The 16289-nt window shown below is 33.2% G+C and overlaps 1 pseudogene; it reads right to left on the bottom strand.

Moving 5' to 3' along the window:
* Positions 1–1114: 1114 nt before the first annotated feature.
* On the bottom strand, positions 1115–7410 carry LOC112711476 (DNA-directed RNA polymerase II subunit RPB1-like; annotated as a pseudogene).
* Positions 7411–16289: the final 8879 nt, after the last annotated feature.

Genomic DNA, 16289 nt, shown 5'->3' on the forward strand with positions numbered 1-16289 from the left:
CATCCACATCATTTATCCTTATCACAACATTTTCTAGTTTCTACAACCAACCCAAGAAGTTCTCAATACAAAATAATGTGTATTCGCTTATGCATTGTAAGTTTTTGTAACTAGATTGAGGATAGATAAATTAATTATAATATATATTGTGTATTCTAATAAGTGTTATATTATTTAGAGGTTGATTAAATAATATATAAACTAATATTAAATTTGAAGTGTTTTATATTAAAAATATTTTACATAACATTTATTTGATAATTTATATATAATTCTATAAAATTATTTAACTAAAATATAATACAAATTGAAATATAATTTATTTAAGAATTTAAATTCATTTATTTTTAATAAAGACATAAATCTTTTATAGGAGAGTTGTACGAAATTACCTCTTCATTTATTTTAGTTGTCATACTTTGTCTTCTTATATAGTATTCTTTGGTTTAAAAATAATTAAAGAAAAAACTTAGAAAAAAATAATAAGAATGAGAAACACTAAAAAGGTAATATAAAATTATATATTAATTTTATAATTTTGGTATATTTGAATATATCTAATAAGGAGAGGTGTCAAATTTAAATTTACTTGGGTTAAAAAAAATTAATAAAAATAAAAGTACCAAAAATATAGTATAAAATTATGAATTAATTTTATAATCTTAACATGTTTGAATATAGTTACTAAGAAAATGTGCCAAATTTAAATTTATTCAGAAGAACTTTTATCAATTGGTACCAGAGATTAAAGAAAAAAAATAATAAGTGTCTTACGTAACATGTATAAGTAGACAAAATAATATAGTAGTAAAAATTTTAATATATATATATATATATATATATATATATATATATATATATATATATATATATATATATATATATTAGTTGTAGAATTTTAACATTTATGATTGAAATTTTTTATAATTATTATTATGACACTTTTAAAGTGTGTTTATTGTATTTAATTAATATTTTTTGTTTTAATTGAATAATAATAGATAATTTGTTTTATTTTTTAAAAATCTTTTACTAAGGGATAATTGGTTGATTTCTTGTAATTAACGTCGCTGACATGCCTTCATTATAGGAAAAAAATACGATTTAAACTCAATGTAAAATAAGTTGATATCAATTTTTATATAATAAAGATAGATAGATAGATAGATAGATGTGAGACTGTATGTATTTGTGTAGACAAACTATGGCTACCTGAAGAAAATGCCAATGAAGTATACTTTGCACACAACTGATATTGTAAATAATAAATATGATAAGTAGGACTATAACTTGGTGATGTAGCGCTTATATAAAGGAGATTTTGTGCCGCAAGAATGCGAAAATCACGCCATCCATTTTAACTAGGTAGCTGGAGCTCATTAGAATTCTTAAGCATGTCTTGATTGGGATACAGAGCACATTGTCCAGTGCCAAAGGGTGCAAGCAGGCCTAACATGTTATTTTCCCTGATACCCCTCAAGTGATCAGTTTCAGCATATACAGTAGCATCATGGAGAACATTGACTGTCTCTTCAAATGAGAATCTCATCATTGGTCCAGCATCATTCCGGTCGACACCATTGCGTGTAATTGCCATCAAATGCCCACGATAAGTCATTGTATCACACAGCACCGCCAAATGCCTGTAATTGACATAAAATCCATCAAAAGACATGACAGCCCGCAATTCATCCAGGAGAGCACGCCGAACTGCCTCAATTCCAAGGACTTTAATAATTTCAATTAAGTGGTTGCTTGTAGTCCTTGCTGCATCAACATGTTCATGGCACATTACAGCCAACAGGTTGACACCTTCAGTTTCAAGCATCCATTCCTTATGATTCTGGAAACCGTCTTCTTCGTTAAACTTCTGAACATCAATGGCTTTCATGAAAACCTTGTTGATGCCTGGGATGCCACGTAAGGTCATTTCACTCAGCATGTTGCTTCCTATTATCTTTAAGAAAACGCTGTCAGCAGAACCATCCTGTATCTCTCCTGGGTGAGCTTCATTATTCATAATTCGGAAACGAAGTACAAGTTTTTCAGCAGTGTCATCATTGAAAATACATTCCAAATCACCATTAAACATAAGGTTGATCTTCTCAGCAATGCCAGCCATACTCAACTTCTTATCCACCATCATCTCACGGTCCAGTTCTATGCGAAGCAACCAAGGTGAGATTCCTTCGAGAGCAACTTCTTCATCAGGCGTTTCAAAGTGGGACTTCACAAAATCAACATCTTCTTCAATTATCGTACTCATTGGTTCTGGATCGTACCACACCTCTGCAGTGTGGGTCACTCTCCTAAGAGTAGTATGCTCTAAATCACACTGCACTCTCTTAACATTTTCCGAAGTTACACCTGACCCAGGGTTCAAATGCACAGACAAGGAAGGCGTTTGAATTCTCCTAGCTGTTTTAATGATTTCCCTTAACCTGGGAACGCCAAGTGTAACATTCTTAGCACCTAAACCAACATAATGGAATGTTTCGAGAGTCAATTTAGTAGCAAGGTCACCAATTGATTGTGCTGCCACACAACCAGTCATTTCCCCAGCAGTTACAAGTGACTGCTGGAACCTTGATTCTATCTCTCCCACTACCCACTCAAATGCCTCACGGGAAAGCCTATATTCCTGCAGAATCCTTTTACTGGCTAGAGTACTGCGCAACAGGATATTGAATAGGAGAGTAGCATTCTTCTGTGCTTCTTGACTCACAAGATCATTACCAGGAACAACCTTGAGTCTCTCCTGCAGCCTATCAACAGCTTCTAGAATTTCCAGTGGGTGCATATCAGAAGGTTTCTGAAAGTCAATCTTGAAAGCCTTCTGAGCATTCCTGATAAGCCTCTTAAGGTTAACAGGCAGTGGTAGAGAACTGTTACAAGTAATCTCAGTTGCAAGTTGACATCTATCACACGCAAGCTTTAAAACTTCAGCTTCAAGTGCAGTACGAAGCTCTATGCTGGTTTTCAATTCTTCAATGGGCCCTTCAAGCATGTAACTAGGATTCCAGTTCTCATTATCAAACTCATACCTAAAGGTCCTATTGAAGTCTGACTTTTTCATTTTCAGGGAATCAAGATTCTGTGTTTCAATCCAAACAGCATCCATACCATCTTCTCCATAGAGAAATTGTATGACATCTCCTAAAGAGTTCCTAACAGTTCCATCATATTTGACCATGATATCCTCCAAAGCCTTCACAAGCTGCCTCTGGATGTATCCAGTTTCATATACCCTCACTGCATTATCAATAAATCCTTCCCTACTTCCCATGGCATGGAAAAAGAAATCTTGCGGGCTTAGCCCATGGAGATATGAGTTCTCCACAAAGCCTCGGCTTTCAGTCCCATAATCGTCTTTTACAAAATGCGGCAATGTCCTATCTGTAAACCCAAATGGAATTCGCTTGCCCTCAACATTCTGTTGACCAAGACAAGCAGTCATCTGAGATATGTTGATAAAACTTCCTTTGGAACCAGCTGTCACCATTGCTTTCAGATTATTGCTCTCAGATAAACTCATCTTCACTTTTTCTATGGCATCTTCATGAGCTTGTATCAGCACCTAAAATATCCAATAACATAAAAAATCAATTCAACCAAATGCGGTATTCAACAATATAGCAAAGTCACAAGCAATATAATTGAATTACATCAATCACTTTCTTCTCGAGTGTATGTGTATCCATCATTGTCGATCCAGGTTTAGCTTCCAACTTCTGTTCTTGAGCATCCCTGATCAAGTATTTTACTTTCTTCTTTGCCTCTGAAATATTCCTATTAAAAAACTCCATAGTTGATGCATCAGCTATTGTATCACCGATTCCAATGCTGAAAGAATTCTGCAGAAGCCAGTAGTTTACAAGCCACTGAATATGACCAAGAAATTTACGAGATGCATCAGGACCAACATCTACCCTGTAATCAAGCCAATAATAAGTTGGGGTGAACTAAGAAGAAAGGAAGTACGGAACTATATCAGAAGGAACTTTATGACATTATAATATTAGATATTTAACAGTGTGGCTAGACTGCTAGTAGTAAAGTTTGGATTAAGAACAATTCACCGAGCTTTCCATTGTAAAGGTAAATGGACTATGGTAATCAAAAGATGCTAGCAAACTCAAGTAGAAATATTTGTCTGATAATTTTGTAGCTGCATACCAAATGGCATGAACGAGACGTCCAGTAAATGTTCCAAGTGTCTCTTTGCAAAGAGTTCCAGTAAGTAGTTCCCCTTTTTCAATTCGGACCACAGTATCCCCAGGGCTTATTGATGAACCACTTTCCATATGATCATGCCAGCTAGAATACCCAGTTAAATTTATTTGTTTGGGAATGATAAGATTCAAAACTTGTTTTCCAGTCCACAATGGCTCTGGCTTCAATATTGCTGGAGCAGGAACTTTCCCGTCAAAATCCTCCCACCACATCAGAATGTTCATAAAAACATCCTAAAAAATCAAAACATAACAAAATCTTATCAGACCTCTGAATATCTTGTACAAGAACTGTGACATATAAGTAAACTGCAGTAATATAAAAATTCACTGTACATTACCTTCGTGATGAAGGTATCTCTCTTGGTGATTTTTCTGCATCCTAAAAGTGTATCTTGGACAATATCCATTACTGGCCTATTTGATTGAGGTGACACAATGCATTTAGGCACCATCATGAGCTCCAACACCTCTGTCCTGGTTTCAAATGACTGAGGAACATGCATATCCATTTCATCCCCATCAAAATTTACATTATATGGTTTAGTTACCAACATGTTAAGCCTGAACGTAGAATAAGGCAAGATTTTGATTTTGTGCCCCATGATAGACATTTTGTGAAGACTGGGTCGGCGATTCAAGAGTACAAGATCTCCATCCTCTAAATGACGTTCTACCTAAAACCACAACATTGGGAACTATTAAAAGGCTTAGAAGAAACCATAAAGAATTAAAGTTGTTATTGTCTAAAGGCAAATACCTTGTATCCAATCTCCAAATGGAGATCGCTACTTTTCTCCAAATATCTGAGATCAAGCCTTTGCCCATTATCACGAATGATGTATTTGGCACCAGTTTTCCCAGGTGGAGGATCAGGTCCATACTCTACAAGTTCTTTCAACCTGTTTTTTATTTGAGGAATAAAAGTTTAATTTTTCATTTAGTTAAAGATTGAAAATGCATTAAAAGATAAGCAAGAGGAAAAGAATATCCATATAACAACCTTGTGATGTTATATGGAGTTATACAGTCTCTGGGTATGTAAGGTTCAAAGCAATACTCCGTGGTACTCCCACTTCATCAATATTAATGTTGGGGTCTGGTGTAATTAGTGTTCGAGCAGAAAAATCAACTCTTTTCCCCAACATTCCTCTAATCTGACCATCATCTTCTTTATGCCTGCTACATATTGATTTGATAGGCCTTTTTTTAGCAGCCTGTGAATGTTATATAAAGTTCCCAAAATGAATTATTATAACAGAAACATATCTTATATCAGTACTAAAATAGGTGTCTGAACAATATCATACTCTCGGGAGCCCAGGCAACGCACTATCAAAATAAGTGGCAATGTGAAACTCCAACAACTGAGCAAACTTAGAAATAACACGCGCAGGTGATCCATTACTCTCATGTGACTTCAAATTCTTATTGGACCTGATAATCCTGACCAACTGATGAGTTAAGTCGTCCTAGATTCAACAAAGAAAAAAAGAAGTCAATAATTGAAATAACACAATTGATGATCAAAATTGTCTATGAAAATGCTATCAGTTATCATTCACATTGACAAGGGATATTTGAATTTAAATTAAGAACCTGTGGAACATGTGAAAACAGTGAACACATTAAGATAAAGGCAAGACAAGAGTTAACACTTGCCTCAATCCTAGAGGATGCGTCGATCATAACAGAAGGTCTCACGGATGGAGGAGGAATTGGAAGAACTTGCAAAATCATCCATTCAGGACGTACATACTGAGTATTCAAGCCCAGCAACTGGCAGTCCTCATCACTTATCCCCTTTAGAATATCAAGAACCTTCAATGGATTTAACATGTTACCAACTATGTAAGTGTCTCTTTAGTGATCAAAATAGATGTGCACTAGCTAGAAATTCAGAACTTGAATGAATCAATTACCTTCTCAGCAGAAAGAATCTCTTTCTTCCTCGGAATTTTATGCTCCGCAATCATCTTCATACCGTTAATAGTTAACTTGGGCTGCCGAGCACCACAGCCATCATGACCCTCTCTAATAGGATCCTCAAAATCTCCGTCATCACCTTCACAAAAGCTTTTGTTTTTGCAGGCATTCACCATCATTTCCAACCTACTTTTTGGGTTTGTAATCTTCAAAGCTTGCTTAAACTCTTTGTTGTTCTGCTTAAAGTAGTACACCATAAAATTCACTTTCCCCACATACAAAATTATCTAGTAATAGGACAAGTAGGTCCTGAAGAATTTTTTGCTTTGGAATAATAGGTTCTTAAGCAATAACAAGTACCAAGTAATCTGAGGAAATTTTGCGATGTACTTATAAGCCTCCGAAGAATAAAACTAAACGCACCGGCTAAGTCCACGAGAATTGCAATATTACTCACGTTGTCTTTGTACAAAGTTGATAGCTGAAAATTCAGATTATTCGACATATTTGACTAAATTACTATCTAGCGGTACTCAACTAGACAAACCACTTTCCACCAATCGTCTTATTACTCCCAAATTAACTCAGAAAACTAAACAAGAATCTGGATAACATAAACATTTTCCTTGACAATCACATACACAGTGAAACGAACTGATACTAAGGGAGATGGTGGTGGAAGAAGAAGATACCTGACCGGATAAAATTTTGGAACAGTTGAAGCAGACGCAACGCATTACAGCGAGGACAGTATTCAATAAACCGACGTGAAACACTGGCTTAGCGAGCTCCAAGTGACCGAAATGCCCCGGGCAGTGATCCATATCAGCCCCACACGTGTCACAATCGATGTTCTTATGAACGGTTCCAAGGCGCGGATCGCTTAACCCTCCAACCTTTGGGTTCTCAATCCCATGCTCGATTTCAACCACAGACATTCGCCTCTGCAACGAGAACAATAACAACATGAATGAGAAGACGATCACGATTATTGTGGTTCGTTCGAGTAAGAAGCATTATGATTTGAGTTGAGAAGAATTACAATATCGTCGGGGCTGAGAATTTGGAAGCGAAGCGCTCGGACCTTTGCGGTTTCCGCCGGAGAGTAAGGGAAGGAAAACCTAATATCCATGGCAAACGGCAACGAAGCGAAGGGGTAGTAGTGGAAAGAATGCAGTGTGGTTGTTACTTTGAAATTTCAAACTATGGTGTAACAGCCGAGTGTTGAGCGACAGCGACTCGGAGAGTTCATTTCCTTCTTTTTTTTGTTTTGATTTAAAGCGAGTTCATTTCCTTGTCCAGCAAGGAACGAAGATGGAGTAAGGCCCATCATGGCTAAATAATTTAATTAAGTTTATTTTTGAAAAATGGTTTAATAATAAATATTTATATTAATTAATTTAGGTTAGTTAAGTAGTCAATTTTTTCGTCTGCTTAAATAAGTATTAGGAGTTTGAATAAAGTTTTAGCCTTTGATCTGTTAGATTAGGACATACTGTGAGGAACAAAAAATACTTATATTAAAAGTAGTTTATGAATAAATTATTTTATATTTGATTTTTTAGTCCTAAAAGTATTTATTTTAAAAGAAAAATAATAAAAAAAATTATTATAAGAGAAATCATTTTTTTTATTTTTTCATAAGTACTAAAACAACTTTTTTTTTTAAAAAAAGTTCTAATTTAATTATGGAAGTTGCACCAAACAATAACGTTATAACTTTTTATAAGTTAAAAGTAAAAAAAAAAAAAGTTATTTATGGACCTATCCAAACTGACTCTAAGGCTTACTCAATTATACCAAGTAAATTTCCATAGTGATCCTTGAGATTTACACAATTACTCGATTTGATTTTCGAGATCCCAATTTCACTAGTGGTCCTATAGATAGATAAAGTTTCGGACATCGTAAGAGTCTCTAGTGTTCTTTCTGGTGCTGAGTCAGCATTGGAGTGCTGATGTGGCCATATTGTGCTGTGTTGGACAATCAAAATTCTAATTTGGACCCAATTTGGTCCCTCTCCCAATATACAATCCTAATTTTTAATATTCGAGGTGCTTGTTTTAGTGTTCTTCATCTCCTCCTCCTTCTTCTTCTTCATCTCTTTTGTCTTCTTCTTTATCTTTTTATTATTGATGTTGAGAAACCATGATGGGAGGTGATAATACTGCCACAAAGAGCTCTATCCAGTTACCTTCTAATGGCTACTGTCCAGATCATGTTTTTCTCCTCTGCCTACATCATTACAACGCGTGGTCCAAGTGGCACCACCGCCTTCCTCGTGCCATCGTCATCCTCTACCGCATGCGTGAGTTCTACATAGAGATCTCCTTTTATTCCCTTCGCATTTAAGATTGTTCCATCCGATACCTATAAGATCTGAAAGCTTTGTTATTCTTGGTATGGTTGTCACGAAGAAAAAGCTAGTAGGAAGGACGAATTGGAGGTGATAGGAGAAGACGAAAAGCGTTGGAGAGTGGAAGGCTAAGGTGTACGAAGTGCACAACCTGATCTTCAGTTTTCGGTCACGAAAAGTTGCTAATAGATTCAAACATTGCAGGGTGTGAACAGGTACTACTATTAGAGCTGGACGAAGATGAAAATGGTTTTCTAGTTGCAGAAAATCTAAGCGTTGGATTCCAATGTCAACAAGAGAAGGCACAATAGCTTCGTTCGTGAAGAGAGGGAGTAGGTTCCCTTGGGGAGGAAAAGTTTGAATCTACCGTTGATGGCGGCTCCTCCACCAAAGATGTCATTGTCGAGTTTGAGCGTAGCGGCATCGCCTCAGACCAAGGAGAAAGAGACAGCGAGGAGTTTATGACCTTCATTGTGGCTGACAGATCCATTGAATTGATGTCACGATATTGAGTGAAGCAATCACGACGAAACTGATCAGAGTTGAGGAAGGAAGAGAGGTTGTCGTCGATGTAGAAGGTCTCATGGTTGAATTCTTGGAGGAGGGACCAAATTGGGTTTAAATGGGAATGTATCCACGTCACCTAGCCAAGTAGCCATTGGAACTATCTAAGCATGGCAAAAGATGGCCACATTAATACACCAACGTTGATTCAGCACCCGAAAGGCCACCTGATGCGGAATTTCAAAATCACAAACTACTGACAAGTGTACCGGATTGTATCAAGTAATACCATGGGAGTGGATTATCGTTCCCACAAGGATTAACAGATTAATCAAGCAATGGTCAATTGATTATTCTACTCAGACAAGCAAAAATGAGGGGTTTCAAAAGCAATTACTATAAAAAAAATGAATTGAAGGAAGCAAACAATAAATGTGCGAAGAAATAATGTGAGAGAAGAGTTAAGATTTTGGAGATATTTAGATTCTAGATTAACAATTATATTTATCTACTTTGATCATGCAAAGATTTAATTCATGGAAAATCCTAAGTAATTGAATTCCAATTTCTTGGCAATTTAATTTCTCCTAACCTAATCAACTGTCAATTCCTTTATCAATTAATTGTATTATGAGGTTAAGTCCAATTTTCAGTTTAAAGGCCACACAATTCCCAAAAACCCAAAAGAAACCTGATTATATATTATGGATTAAATTAAATCTAGATAATTGAAGAATCATGAGAAAAGGGTTTCAAGCTTAATTCTAATGATTTTAACTTTTTCAAGATTTAAAAAAATTCAATTCAAAAAAGAGTTATTTTTTAATATACTATAATCCTTAGGATGAAAAATTAAACTCAATTCTTGAACAAAAATCAGTGTATTAATAAAAAGTAAAAGAATAATAATATGAATTCATCAAAATAAACAGAACTCTTAATTTTAATAATAGAGATTTAGTTGTTTATGGTGCAGACAAAATTTTAATTGTGTAAAAAATAAAAATGAAAAAATGTGAAAGAAGAGAAGAAAAAGGGTGCAAGGCAAATCTCCTCCCTTTTTATAGTTCTAATCCTATTTGATACACAATTTAAATGAAAACCTAATAGTATCTATTCTTCTTTTCTATTTGATTTAAAAATCAAATAAAATAACTCTCGCTGTTGATTGAGTGACGGACGTGGAGACCACTTCTTGATTCGGTGCTGGTGCTAAACGCTGGTGATATGGTGTTTAGCGCCACCTGTCCAAAAGGCATTAACGTGAATCCCTTGACTCGACGCTAAACGCTGGGGATGTACCTACTCTAAGCCATTAATCATAATTTATCACCTTGACCGTATTATTTTATGATATTCTCGTTTTACTCTTCTGTCTACTACATTACTCTTTAGTTACTCTCCTTAGATCCTATAATGACACTTTTACTCGTAGGATTGTTATTTTTCCATTTTATCCTCAGATCCATTGCTACATTAAGATGGGAGTTATGCCTTTTGAAAATCGAGTAAAAATCTAGCAAACCTTATTTTTCAATTTAGCAAGCATTGTTGCTTTTAATTTGCATAACTTTTACCATAAGGTCTCAATTAACCTGAATTTTAGATTGGAGACTCTCAATCCATACAACAACAATTGTGCATTAGTTGCACTCCAAGAGCTGATCAGTTTTAAGAGTTATGAGTATTGGAAGTTACTATCACAAGTATTGAAATATGATCTTTTCTATTTTAGGCTGTGATCTTTAAACATTTATATCTTCCAATTCTGAACTACTAAAAATTTGAAATCTTAGAGTAATAAACTAGATTAAATAAATTTTTAAATAAAATTAATTTCACTTATAAATTTAATGTGTGGAGGTTGCAGTTAAACGCACAAGTCGGTGTACCATTTTACACTTTTTGTGATTAATTTTTCAGGGCATTTTTTCATGTGTTTTTCCATTTTTTAATAACTTTTAAGGCTTGAAAAATTAAACTCCCAGTGTACCATTTTTTCAGCCATCAAATACATGAATCATAGGCATTAAATATTTATATTTTACATATTTAACAAGTCAAAAATAGAGATAATTCATACAGTTTTTAGAAGTACAAATTTTACATAAAATTATCACAAAGTAGCTCATATAAACACTAAATCAAGTACAAATATATTCTAACTCCTTACCCTTATCACATGTTTGGGTTAGCTCTTAAGGTCTTTAAACACCAAAGATCACCTAAGCAAAGACAAGAAATTGGTTAGTAACTCCCAGTCCTCTTGGCCAAATTAAACCATCATTCTAGGAAAAGTGATGAATTTCGGATGCCTTTGGTGTGCGTCCTTAAGACCTTCAAGAATGATTTTCTAGAAATGAAAAAGAGCAACTTAACCCCTTAATTTCATGTTAAAAACTGAAAAAAAAAAGGGGGGGGGGGGGTAAAAGGTGATAGTTTACCTTGCTGGAATTTATATAGTGCACCCAAAACAAAAACAAAAAAAAAACAAGAATTTAGGCTTATAATGCTTAAATTCTTGAAGAATTAGTCAAGAACAATGGTTTAACATTATGAAGAGCTGCTGGAAATGTGTATGAACTCAACAAAATCTTTACTAATCTTTCTCTCAAACTCGACACATTTTTCTCTCTTTTGGTCACTAGTTTTTTTTAACTTTTGGTTAGCATTTGTGTTTAAATAAAGGCTGAGGTAAGTATTGTAATTAAAGTGGTAAAAACATGAATTAATAATGGTGAATGTTATGGTGCCTAAGACATAGTGTCTAATTTATTAATAAAGGTAAAGAAATAATATTTAATAAATTTTAAATATTTTACTTTTACTTTATACATTTTATTTTTTATCTATAAAAGAAAGTTAGGCAATTTAGACACAACAATAAAAGGCACCATAGAATCCACCATTAATAATAATAGTAAAAGGGTGCTGAAATTTTGTGCTCAAGGATGAAGAATGAGATAGAAATGGACGTGAAAACGAGAAAATTCGGTTAGCACTTACATGTCGAATTTATCTGTAGTTAATCACACGAATTTTTTGTTTCATTTCTGACGAGATAATAATAATAATTATTGAAATGTTTATATCTTTTGTTAAACTCTTTCTATATATATGAATTCTTCTTATTCATTCTTTTTTGATTACCTTCCTCGCGTATGTATAAGACCGAATCCATTCAATTTAAAATTTTCAAAAAGATTACTATACTAATCCTTAACTTTTTAAGTAATCCTTTATCAGGGGTTGTGAATGACCGATTTTTCTCAATCTTTATGACTTGCTCCTATGGAACTGAGGTCGAAAAGATTGAGAAATAGAACCTAGTTGTTTGGGGTTAAAAATACTACAGAAAAAAATAAATAGCAAAGATAATCTCAGCCATATAAGTGAGAGAGGCCAGGGACATGTTATTTGGAGAGCATGCAATAGAATTCGGGGTCTTTAGGAGGTGTTTGTGAAATACTAGTCAAAAGTTCGCTTCAAAATTCGCGGTGTAAAATAATGAGCGACTGAGATTTATTTTTAAAGAAATAAATAAAGAATGAATGGCTAAAATTAATCTTAAGATACAATTATCAAAGTAAAAATTACTTTTATCATTGATTCTGATTCTGAGATTTTTAAATGCTAACTTTTTTCTACCGCTATAAAACTATCTAAAAATAAATTTCGGCTCAAAAAGTTGTTAGTGATGAGAAAAATAAATCAATAACAAATGAGTATTTATTTTTTACTAGTCAAATTTAACATAGAAAGATTAATAATTCTCATAAAGTCAAATTTGACCTATTAATTATAATTTTTAAATTTATTTTCATTAATTTTTACTATTAGACCTACCTCACTACTTCTTAATAGGTTGTGATCTTGAATTTTGCGAAATAAATTGTAAAATAGCCTGAAAAATCAATTTTCCGAAAATCGGAACTATATGTATCGATAAATATTACTGTACACATATAATGAGTAATACTATATGAATATTATTATATAAAAAATATCTTGCACCAATATTAATATTAAAATCTTAAAATCAAATAAAAATTATAGGTCAAAGGGTCAGTTTGGTTGGTTTTTTTAAAAAAATCTTCTTTTAACCGACAAAAAATATTTTATATTTGAATAGATTTTTAAAAAGAGTTTTCAAATATTAAAAATATCTTTTATTTTTATATTTTTTTAAGAAAAAATATTGCTAATTTTTTAAAAAAACAAATAATTTTTTTTTAATAAAAGTATTTTTTTAAACCTATTTAAATAGGTTTTAAATTGAATAAAAATATTTTATTTTTTAAAAAATATTTTTTTTACTCAAGAAAACCAATACAAACTAACACAAAATTCCGAAATTTTTTTCACTATATTTAGAATAATTACGTTATACCATTTCTACATTTTTATAGACACAATAGTTGCATACAATGTTTTTCAATTAGTACCGATTTCTATCGAAAGAAATAATGCAGAAGATGTTATTCTCCAAAAATATTCCAAGTCTATAAATTATAAACCCACACACCTTATAAATTTTTAGCATTATTCATGTTTAGGGCTGAAAGTGAGTCAAGTTAACTCATGAACTAGTTCGAATTTAATTCGTTAATAGTTTGATAAATTAAACTCGTAAGCTGGTAAGTCGAGTTTGAGATTGAAATTAATTAAACTTATAAATTAAATAATCCGAACTTGAACTTGGATAAGCTCAACTCATTCATTCGTGAGTTGACTCGATTATATATATAATATTAAAAATATAAATTAAATTTATATAAGATACGCGTATTAATAATTATATATATATATATAATTGTAATATATAATTTTACATATATATTAATATTCTTAATTATTTAAAATTGTACAGTTATCTTTTATATATAATTTTGATATAGGTCATAAATAAAAAAATTATAATTGATAGATAAATAATATATAAAATTAATTTTTTTATTATTTTTAATATATATAAATTATAATTTGTTGACATAGAATTATAAATTATATTCTTATTATTTGAGTCAGTTCGTGAGTTCGAACCAACTTGTGAGTTTTTGTTGAGTCGAGTTTGAGTTTACGAAATAAATTCGATTATTAATGAGCTAAACCATAAATCAAACTTAAATTTAGTCTAATTCAAGTCAACTCGACTCACTTGTATTTCAGCTCTACTCACAACTAGCTTTTTTCGAAATAAAAATCTCTCTTAACATATAACTAAACTTATAATTTTTTATTGACTTCCCCTTTCTCTATCATTTGATACATTGAAACTTATTGCCTATTTATACGCGAGCTTAAGGAAAATTTTCAAATATTGCACAATTATTTTTACGGTGCATCAATTGAAATTTTTTATTCTACATACGCATTTTTCAACAATTCTAGAAGTTCAATATTTGCACAGTGATTCAAATTATTGTGCACAATGTTTAAAATATGTGTTTGTATGTATTTGGATTAAAGTGTGTAAATATGAATTTGTATAAAATTAATTTTTAAATTTAATTTTGATAAAAAAATAAATTAATATTAATATAATTTATGTTTGGTAATTTTTATATAAAAATAGATCATAATAAAATAAATATTATTTAAATTATATCATTTAAAATTATATTTAGATAAAAATTACTAAAAATAATATAAATTTATATTACTCAAAATCACATTTTTTTCAATACCCTTTTGGCTATTATTTTTTTTATAACAAAATTTAAATTTATGTGTTAAAATTTAATACTCTATTACGATCCAACTAATATTGGGCCACTTAATTAGTTCGTTAGCCCATTAGAAGTTTGTTACGAATATAAATAGGAGTATTGAGTCGTTGTGTGGAATACAAAGAATTAATGAATTGATATAGAACTTGGTTCAATTTGGAGTTTCTCTCCCTAACTCGAAGAATGGGCTCTAACATTTAAGGATGGCAATTTACCCCGACGGGGCGAGTATCTGCGGGAATTTACCCGCCGAAAGATAGATTCGGGGGTCATTTTCTCCTCGCAGGGACGGTGGATATGTATCTGTTTAATAAACGGGGCAAGGGTAGGGAGAGAGGTACTCGCCATGTGATACCCATATAGATGAAATTACATAAATATCCTTATATATATATATATATATATATATATATATATATATATATATATATATATATATATATATTATGATGGAAACAGAAAACCTAATTCTCACGCCTATACTTCACTCCCTCACTCTCTCATCAGATCACTCTCACTCTCACACCCCAACTTAAATCGCGTCTCAAGTCTCACCCTCTCCGTCTTTCTTCCTCTTCTTTTCTCCCTTACCCCCTCTCACTGAGTCGTCGGTGTCGCTCTGTGCTTGCTTCTCAAAGCGTTAGCACCGCCTGTACTCGTATTGCTGCCTACACCCGCATTATGGCTTTTACTACGCGAAGACGAAGCTGCTCCAGCCATGCCTCTGCCATCACCAGCTTCTTTATATCTGTCATCACCAGCCATGCCTCTATGTCTAGAGGAAAGGAGAGCCGTCTTCACGCCGCACGCCTGAGGAGAAGAGAACTGTCACCACTTCGTCACCGTCTAGAGAACAGGAGAGCCATCTTCATATCGCGCGCTTGAGGATAATCATCACAGTTTTTGTCACCGTCCAAAGGAGAGGTGTCTTCGTCGTCACCGTTCATAGGAGAGCTGCCTTCGTCGCTGTCCAGAGAAGAGCCATCTTTTATCGCCGTCAGAGGAGAGTCGTCGCCTTCATGTCCTGCTCAGAGTTTTGCCGCCTCTGCCTTTAGTCCGCCTCTGCTCTGTCGTCGCTCGCTGATTTTAATATATATTTTGATTTTTAATTGATGAAATTGATTAATGTGAATTTGGATTTAGGTTTAGGGTTTAAATTTTGTTAATTGATAAATTTGGATTTAGAGATAGATTTTGTTGCTGTGAAATTGAATTTAGGGTTTAGGGTTTGAATTCTTACTGGAAAATTGGGACATTGGATTATAATACTGAGTTTAGGGTTTGGACTATATTAAATGTCAATTATCTTTTATTTTTCAATTTTTTTGTTTTTTTAAATGTTTCTAAATTTTTTTTTAAATCTATGGATATATGCAGAGACCCGATCCGTGGCAGATACGGGGTCCTCGTTACTCATCACGGGGACGAGGACGGATTATGGGTGGTGGGGGCGGGGACCGTGGACATCTCCCTGCTCTCATAGAAACTCGTTGCCATCCCTATTAACATTGGTGCTTTCAATGAGAGCCTTCCATGGCAGAA

Source organism: Arachis hypogaea, chromosome 9 (genome assembly GCF_003086295.3).
Source record: "Arachis hypogaea cultivar Tifrunner chromosome 9, arahy.Tifrunner.gnm2.J5K5, whole genome shotgun sequence".
NCBI classification, from domain to species: Eukaryota; Viridiplantae; Streptophyta; class Magnoliopsida; order Fabales; family Fabaceae; genus Arachis; species Arachis hypogaea.